Genomic DNA, 9,618 nt, shown 5'->3' with positions numbered 1-9,618 from the left:
AGCCTTCCAAGGCAGAAAGCTGAACAAGTCACTTCCCTTTTGCTTATCTGTAACAGCTTTGGATTACCTTTTGGGAGGCAGCCCTGCAACCCCAGCTTCACAGAGCAGCGCCTCAGGACCTACTGCTCATTCTCATTTCATTCCCCAGAGTGTGGAGAGAATTGCATTCCACCCTCATCCTCTCTCCTTGTTCCAAGTGGGTTCTGGCCTCTTCACCTTTGCAGATTTGGTTCCTTCTACTTGACACCCTCCCTCCCACCCCTCATCCTCCAACTCATTCTTTCAGGGTCCTGCTTGTCTGTCGCTGTCCATGGAAAATCTTTGAGATCAGCCAGGATCCTGTGGATGGAACAGAAACTGATTCTAACTGGTCCACAAGAAAGGGAGCTGAGTGGTCCCCCAAGAGCTGCTGTTAGTACAAGGGGAAGGGATGGTCAATGCTTGGGGACCTGCCCAAGTCTACGCCTGCCCCTCTAACACACCAGCATGGTCTTGGTGCCCTGTAGGCATCCACAGCCCTTGGCATGTATGTCAGCCTTGACACTGACTGTGTTAAGTCCTTAGTGGCTGACTTGCTTGCCTGCCTCACTGCCCCAGCTCCGGATTAGGACCTTGTCTTGCTCAGGTGCGCCCTCTGGGTCAGCACAATGCCTGGTGCACAGTGGTTCTGAGACTGTGCAACGTGGCAGGGATTTGAGGGGCACTTTCAAGCTCCAAACCCCAAGGAACTGAGAGATCTGTGAGCTATGGGAGGGCATTGACATAAGGCAGACAGAGGGGAAACTGCTGCTGGGGCCCTGAGTCCTTTCTGCTCAGAGATTTCCTTCTCAAGAATGGGGAGATTGGTAGTGCATACTTTGGAAAAGTGTTGTTTGGTGGAGTCTGGGAAAGCTAGAGGCTGGCTCACTGGCTTAGCAAGTTCCCCTGCATATATACCCAACAGAAATGCGTACATATGCCCACTGAGACATCACATGAGCACGCAGTATGGCTTTATTCATGATAGCTCCAAACTGGAAACAACCCGATGCCTTGTTCTGGACAATAGAGAAATAGTTTGGACTATTCACAAAATGGAAATAAAATTCATGTCATAATTGACTCACTGTACAGCAGTTGGGGTTGAAACAGAACCCTCATCCAATTGAGAAGGAAAGTGCTTGAGAAGGGAACCCCAAATCTGTTTGGGGAATAGGTTTAACTCAAGGAAATTTAGAATCCAGTATGATAGAGTAGATCAAACCTACTGCATTCTTTTTTTTTTTCTTGAGGTTTTATTTATTTATTCATGAGAGACCCAGAGAGAGAGGCAGAGACATAGGCAGAGGGAGAAGCAGGCTCCTTGCAGGGAGCCTGATGTGGAACTTGAACTCAGGACCCCGGGATCACAGCCTAAGCCAAAGGCATAGGCTCAACCACTGAGTCTCACAGGTGCCCCTGCATTCATCTTTTTGTGTTAAGCACAGAAATCTACTTTATAGCTCTGGCATTTTAAGGACTTATAAAGTTTAGGAGAATTGGGTATATTTGAATGTTCACATCAGACTTTTGATTCTAATTTTAAATGTGCTCTAGTCGTTGACTTTGAGCTGTGATTATAAGTTGAAATCTTACTAAGTTGGTAAACAGTTTTTGAATATTTCAAAATCCCCATAATTGTAAGTTTAGTGTATCTGATTGATAAGAATCACTTAAGGACTTGGGAAGATTTGTTAGTCAGATAATTGAAAAACTTAGATATGGAATATAATAAACTCTGATTGCAGCTTAAAATGTTTAAAGGAGTTTAATTAACTAAGTAGGTAAATGGTACAAACATTAATCAAAGTTCGCCTTAAAGATGATTGTTAAAATTGTCTGCATCTATTCATAGAATAGGATTTGTAAGTTACATTTAAAAACTCAACAAAGAATAAAGACTTAAGAACCATCTTTAAGGAGAACATAGGCAGCAACCGCTTTGACTTCGGCTGTAGCAAATTCTTACTGGACATGTTGCCAGGGTCCAGGGAAATGAGCAAAAATGAATTATTGGGCTTGATAGATAGAAAGCTTCTGCACAGTGAAGGGAGCAGTCAACAAAACTAAAAGGCAGCCTACGGAATGGGAGAAGATATTTGTAAATGACGTATCTGATAAAGGATTAGTATCCAAATATCTATAAAGAACTTATTAAATTCACCCCCCAAAACCCAAATAATCCAGTTAAGAAATGGGCAGAATACATGAACAGATATTTTTCTAAAGAAGACATCCAGATGGCTAACAGACACATGAAAAAGTGCTCAAAATCACTCAGCATCAGGGAAATGCAAGTCAAAACTATACTGAGATAACACCTCACACTGTCAGAATGGTTAAAATTAGCAATATATAGGGACGCCTGGGTAGCTCAGTGGTTAAGCGTCTGCCTTTGGCTCAGGGCGTGATCCCAGGATTCCAGGATCAAGTCCCATATCAGGCTCCTGCATGGAGCCTGCTTCTCCCTCTACCTATGTCTCTGCCTCTCTCTGTGTGTCTCCCATGAATAAATAAATAAAAACCTTTAAAAAATAAAATAAAAACTAAAATTAGCAATATAGGGAGATGACAGATGAGGATGTGGAGAAAGGAGAACCCTCTTGCACTGTTGGTAGGAATGCAGACTGGTGCAGCCACCCTGGAGAACAGTATGGCGGTTCCTCAAAAAACTGAAAATAAAGCTACCCAATGATTGATCCACTAATTGCACTATTAGGTATTTACCCAAAGGATACAAAAATACACATTCGAAGGGGTCCATACACCCTGGTTTATAGCAGCATTATCAATAATAGCCAAACTATGGAAAGAGCCCAAATGCCCATTGACTAATGAATGGATAAAGAAGATGTAGTTTACACACACACACACACACACACACACACACACACACACACACACAGGAATATTATTTGGCCATCAAAAAGAATGAAATTGGGGCACCTGGGTGGCTCACTGGTTGAATGTCTGCCTTCGGCTCCGGGCATCACACCGGGATCCTGGGATTGAGTCCCACATCGGGCTCCCTGCATGGAGCCTGCTTCTCCCTCTGCCTGTGTCTCTGCCTCTCTCTGTGTCTCTCAGAATAAATAAATAAAATATTAAAAAAGGAATGAAATCCTGCTATTTGTAATGTGCATGGAGCTAGAGTGTATTATGCTATGCAAAATAAGTCAATCAGAGAAAGACAAATACCATATGATTTCACTTAATATGTGGAATTTGAGAAACAAAGTGGATGAACATTTGGGAAGGGTAGAAAAAGAGAGAGACAGAAACAAACCATAAAAGACTCCTAATGATAGAGAACAAACTGAGGGCTGGTGGAGGTAGGTGGGCGGGGAGGGGGGCTAGATGGGTGATGGGGCTTAAGGAGGGCACTGGTTGTGATGAGCACTGGGTGTTGTATGTAAGTGATGAACCACTGAACTCTACCTCTGAACCAATATTGAACCGTATGTCAACCAATAGGAATTTAAATTTAAAAGAAAACTTTAAAAACTGACATATTTCTGAAGTATTTTCTCTGCCCTAAGCTTCCCTCAAGAACACCAGAAAAATCCTTGGAGTCGGACATTGGAGGCTTAAGGGAGGATGACCGAGCAGCCACCCACTTGCCAACACTGGAGACAAATGGGGCAATAGGTATGGATGGCAGGTGTTGCCTGCCTGGGGGTCATGTGAACCCCCAATTCAGCCTTCTGACTTCCCCTCCCCACCCCCAACTTAGAGGTACTCCCCAAAGCAGTCATTGGGCCACTACAGAGGTCTGGGAGGCACAGAAGGTCCCTGCCCCCATGCCTTGCAGCCTCAGTGGAGGGAGGGGCAAGCCTGGACACTCCCTGATCCCCACTCTCCATCCCAGTCTTTGAAGCCTCTTGTCCACTTGGTGCTGTCCTCTGCAGTTGGCAGAATAATGGCCCCTAAAGATATCCATGCCCTAATCCCTGAAACCTATGAAGATTATTTTACGTGGCAAAAGAGACTTTGGGAAAGTGATTAAATTAAGGTTCTTGAGGTTAAGGGAGATGATCCTGGATTATCTGGGTGGGGCCTCAATGTGATTCCTTACTAGAGGGAGGCAGAGGGAGATTTGATGAAAGAGAGTGGCAACGTGAGCGCCGAAGCAGCTTGCTATGCTGCTGAATCCGAGGAACGCAGTTCTAGAAACTGGAAAAGGTGAGGAAACAGATTTCGCCCCCTAGAGCCTCTGGAGGTAGCAAGTCCCTGCCATCACCTTGATTTCAGCCCAGTGAGTTGCAGGCTTCTGGGCTGCAGGGTGTCGCAGAAGAAACGAGTGCTATCAGTGCTATCGTAAGCCACCGCATTGCTGGTCATTGTCACAGCAGCAACAGGAAACTGGTACACCTGCACTGAGACTTCCTTGCTCTTGGCTTTCCTTGATGCCAGAGCTCTAGCACAAGGCCCCAGGGCTTTTGCTGACCTCTTGGACCACGTGGGAGTTCTGAAGAGATTCCAGGCATCATCTTCCTTAGCAGCTGCTGATATTCTACTTTTGGTGGAGAACTCCCTGGTATCTGTCTTCAGTCATTGGTGCAGGGTTCCTGAACTTGACAATGGTCCCATTGTCAGTGGCTGGGCCTATAAGATAATGAGCTCTCAGCCTCTGTGAGTCTGTACGCAGCACACCCTGGGGCCTGGCATGGGGGCTGTTGGTCGTCTTCTTTGCCCACCTGCCCCTAAGGCAGCCATCCCTTGCAGGATTCCTTCCAGTGTGGGGGTAGATTGAAAACTGGGCAGGAGTCACCATGGTGGCCACCGTCACCTGTCACAACTGGTGTGCCTCATACTGCTGGAGGCCCGAGGCTGCTGCCTCCAGACTGCTACCTCTTATATTTCACCTTCTCCACCCCGCCCCAGCACCCTCCTTCCTGTAGTCTTGGCAAATATGGCCAGGGGAATGTGACAGCCCAGAGACGCCTGGCGTTAGACTGGGGGAGACAAGTCAAACATTTCACAACAAAGCCAGAGGCCAAACCAATTCACATCCAGGTTAAACTGAAGTTCTCAGTAGGTGGAATGAGTCCACATCACTGGGTCCAATCCAGAGGTCTCCAAAAGAGGGTGATATGCACAGGGGGAGGTACAAGACAGTTTGTTGGGGTGTGGGAAATAATGTCACAACTCCACCTATTATTTATTCTTAGCTCATTCTTTTAAGTTTCCATTTCTTCAATATCTTTTATATTATATTTAAGATATTAGAACAGGAATAGGAATATGTATTTATAACTAAATAAAAGCAAATGGTAAAGACAATGCTTTTACATCATCTGTATGGGGCACGTGCATGGCTCAGTCCGTTGAGCATCTGCCTTCAGCTCAGGTAATGATCCTGGGGTCCTGGGACTGAGACCCTCATCAGGCTCCCTGCTCCGTGGGAAACCTGCTTCTCCCTCTCCCTCTGCCTGTCACTCCCCCGGCTTGTGTTCTCTGTGTGTGTATGTCAAATAAATAAAGATAAAATCTTTTAAAATATCATCTTTATAAAGACAATGAATAAAGAAACCTTTGGCACTGTTGATCTAATTGACAAGCATTTATCGATCATCTACTGTGGGCAAAGAACTGGGTGAGATGCTGTGGGAATTTTTAAAAAGAGAGATAGCAGAGGGTATAGTCTTTAGCAGAGAGTTCAGAAGTGCTGCTCTGAATGACAAACTGTAAGAATATCTGTAAGTCATCTCACAGACAAGGGCTAATTTTCCTAGCACATAAAGAGCATTTACAAATCAATAAGAAAATGTCAACAGCCTGGTTGGGAGGGAAATAGGCATAAGAGATTCACAGAAATGAACCACAAGTGGCCGTTGAGCAGGTGAAAAAATGCGAAATGCTCACTCATCATAGGAGAACTGTCTGTTAAAGAACACCGAGATACCAGTTCTCTTCTGTTGGGCTGGCCAAGATCCACAAGTGTGAACATGCGTGCTTTGATGGTGAGATGGGCAGCTCATCTGTTGTGGTGGCAATGCTTCTGAATTTCAAACATGCGCACCCTCCAAGTTGGCCATGCAGCTCTGGGGAGTTCATCTATACAGTGGGGGTACTATTTGGGCTTGAAGAAGAATCAGGAAGCTCTACATAGATTCCTGTTATGGAATGACTTCCAAGAAATACTGGTAGTGGAAATGGCCAGAGGCTACCATTTGTAAAAGGGAGGAAGAAAAGAATATACACACCCACACAGACAAATCTGTGGAAGGCAAGGTGCCAGCAGGTGAGGGAGAGCCACAGCCTCCTCTGGGGCTGCTACTCAGGACAGACCCTGGACAGGTTGAGAGGTGATCTGGCTTAGGATCCACAGGGCCCTGCTCACAGAGTTATGGTCCGCTCCCTCCAGCCTCAATTTCCTCCATGGGAACAAATGCCACTCACTCCTGCAGCTCCTGGCCTTGCTGGATGTCAGGCTGACATAAACCCAGTAACACTATCAGCCAGTCATTGGGGGGTTTGGGGGCCCCAGGCTCCATGCCGCAGACGTCACTTGCGTTATTTCATGGAAACCTCACAGCTGCCTGGAGACAGGGTTACTGTTTGCATCTCAGTTTCAGGGGCTGGGAGTGAGGCTTAAAGGGGTTAAATAATTGGCCCCATGTCACACGGTGACAGAGCAAGATTCCACTCGCTTTTTCCAAAGCTGAGCCATAGTCCTGGACAGGAAGTCAGAAAACACACATGCAGGCCGCTATCTCACCGTACCCTGTGAAGCCCTCACTCATTGGCTCATATAGCCTTGAACCGACCTTGGGAGTCCCCCCAAAGCACCCAGTTCCAGAGAGCACTGCTGCCTTACTTGCTCTCCTTGCCCTTGTGGGTCGATGCCAGTGACCTGTCTGTCCTTCCCATGCCTCAGGAGCCAAGTACCTGGCTGGTGGGGCTCTGAGGCAGTGTCAGTGCAGGTGCGATGCCGGTTGGGGACGGGGAGTTAGCTCTGCTGCTGGCTCCAGGGGGGGACAGGGGCCGCTACCTTTCAGAGGGGCTTTCCCTCAGCACCTGTTAGTGGACTCGCCACCTCTCCATCCCCTTCTGCTATATCCCCAGCCCTCCATTCTGTGTTTGAGTGTTCATCATGTGTTGTCACTCCTCCTCTGGCGGAAAGAAGGCTCCATGTTTGGAGGAAGTGTTTGCTGAATGAGTGAATGAACAAATTATAGAGTTCATCCCCAGTGCTCTGCCTGCTCCCTGAGATGAGGACCTTGGGAGTGGGAGGGGACCCAGGACCAGCATCCAGGTCACAGACCTGGGGCCAGGGAGCCCTTGTTCCTGAGTTTCATGCCACCCGCTTCCTCCAGCAGGCGCTCCTTAGAAGGTGTGATGCCTGGAGGGGACAGCCCGTGGGATGGGTCAGAAGAGCAGCTTTGGCTTTCTTTGGTTGTTCCCAAGTTGGAAGCGGGGCGAAGTTAGGGAAGCGGGTAGTTACAGGCCAAGGCCTGGCAGTTCGGAGCGCGGTGCCTTGGCCGCCGCTGGCAAGCAGCTGCTTGCTCAGAGCTCTGCACGGACGTGGGCTCTGGCCTCGGTCCACGAGCACGCAGCTCTCCCGAACCGCAGAGCCCTGGGCTCACCCTAGCTCCTCCCTTCCTGTGCAGTCTGTGGGGCTAGGGCGCCTGAGGCTGTCCCCACCCCTGGCAGATTCTGCCTCTGCACCTCTCCCTGGTTGGTCCTTCAAGGTCCCCCCGCCAGCAAGCCGGGCCACAACGTGTTCTGCCCTGGGCGCTGCTCCATGCAGCGCACGACTAGGTAAACCGGCCGCAGGTGCTGCAGGCTCTGGACCCGTGCCTGGGTGCCAGCAGCATGCTCCTTATCACCTGGGTGCCCAGGTGAGTTTTCTGGGCAGGTGAGGCGCCAGTGCTGCTTTCGGGGCTCCGTCCCTCTCTCCTCTTCGAGCTGGTTAATGAGTAGTGGTTCACATCTGTTGGGCTTGACAGGGAAGGACTGTTGGGGTGCCGAGGGGTGCAGCCAGCTTGACAGGTCCTGGGAAAGGTAAGGAGTCTCCAGAGACATAGGGCCCTGGGCCACGAGGCGACAGAGCAGAGCAGGGCTGCTTCGTGACTTCATATCCTGGAGTGCCCGTGGAGGGGGGGACAACTATTTCACCAGGTCCTCTGCAGGAGGCTGGGCCTGCAGCTCCCAAGGCTCTCAAGTTTCATAAACCCAGCCCTGACCTGCGGCTGCCCTCCGCTATGGCCCTACCTCTGGGTCGGCACCCTGGGTACCCCCCTATGATGCTGCCCAGGGCCGAGGGAGTGGCAGTAAACCTCGCTCCTCTGCTGCCAGCCTAATCCCCACCAAGATGGGGGCAATGGCCCAGGTGGGGCAGGGTGGCGTCCCAGGGGGAGCAAGAAGTTTATTTCTGGGTCTACGCTCTTTCAGTGCCGCCCTCCCCCCCCACCCCCCACATTGGCTGAAGTGAGAGAATCTTCCTATCCTTGCTAATACCTTCTTCTTAGAAGCAAAGAGAGAGCCAGGGGGGCTTAGAGCCTTTGGTGGGCGGAGATCCAGCCAGAACATCACATGTTCGGTTTGTTTCCACAGGATGTTTTTACAGTTTCCTCTATCTCTGACAAGTGACACTGATTTTCCAGTGATGCTAGTTGACATTCTGCGGAAGCTACATTATTTAGAAGTAGGTTGGCTGAGAAAAAAGCATGAATTAAATAACAATACGAGTAAACAGAAGACGTGACAGGAGCCAGAGAGACATGTCAATGACAGAAGTTTGGAAATCGCTGCTCTGAGGCAAGATTGTCGCCTGCTGGGTCAGGAGCTCCTCCTGTGACTTCTTCTTGGGCCTCCCTTGCCTTGGACCTGGGTCCAGGGGGTTTTGGAAGGCTGAAACAAGTATTTCTGTATTAAATGGGCACATGGCACTTTCTGGGGGGCCATGCCCCATGCTGACTGCTTTGCTAATATTACCTCATTTCAGTCCCATGAACCAGATCAGTCCGGTTGTCCCCATTTACAGGGAGGGGAAACTAAGACACAGTGCAGCTAGTCATTCTCCTTCCAGGGCAGAGTTAGGGGAGTCCTGCTGCTGAAGCATGAACCAGGCATTGCCAGTATCCCCTCTAGGAACACAGCCTGGTTGGGCTCCTGAAGGGTCACAGGAGGACACGTGGCCTCCTGCCCTCCCATTATCTATCATGTCCTTCCCAGTGTTGCCAGCTGGGAGGTGGGGTGCTCTTCTCCTTCCCGGAACTTTTTCTTTCTTTCTTTTTTAAAAGATTTTATTCATTTATTCATGAGAGAGAGAGAGAGAGAGAGAGAGAGAGAGAGAGAGGCAGAGACACAGGCAGAGGGAGAAGCAGGCTCCATGCTTGGAGCCTGATGTGGGATTCGATCCTGGGTCTCCAGGATCACGCACGGGGCTGAAGGCAGGTGCTCAACAGCTGAGCCACCCAGGCGTCCCATTCCTGGAAATTTTTCTGCTGCCAGACACCACCTAGGACATGGAGGACAGTGAGTAGGATTATTGGGGCTAAATTGGAGAGAGGTCCTGGTGAGAAAAACCACAGAGAAGGGAAGCCTAGAGAAAGCCCAGAAGTGTTGGGGTCCTTGGGCACTGGGATATCCTGT

The sequence above is a fragment of the Nyctereutes procyonoides genome, unplaced genomic scaffold, assembly GCF_905146905.1.
Source record: "Nyctereutes procyonoides isolate TBG_1078 unplaced genomic scaffold, NYPRO_anot_genome, whole genome shotgun sequence".
Classification (NCBI taxonomy): Eukaryota; Metazoa; Chordata; class Mammalia; order Carnivora; family Canidae; genus Nyctereutes; species Nyctereutes procyonoides.
The sequence above is the reverse complement of the archived record's forward strand: the minus strand, read 5'-3'. Positions refer to the sequence as shown.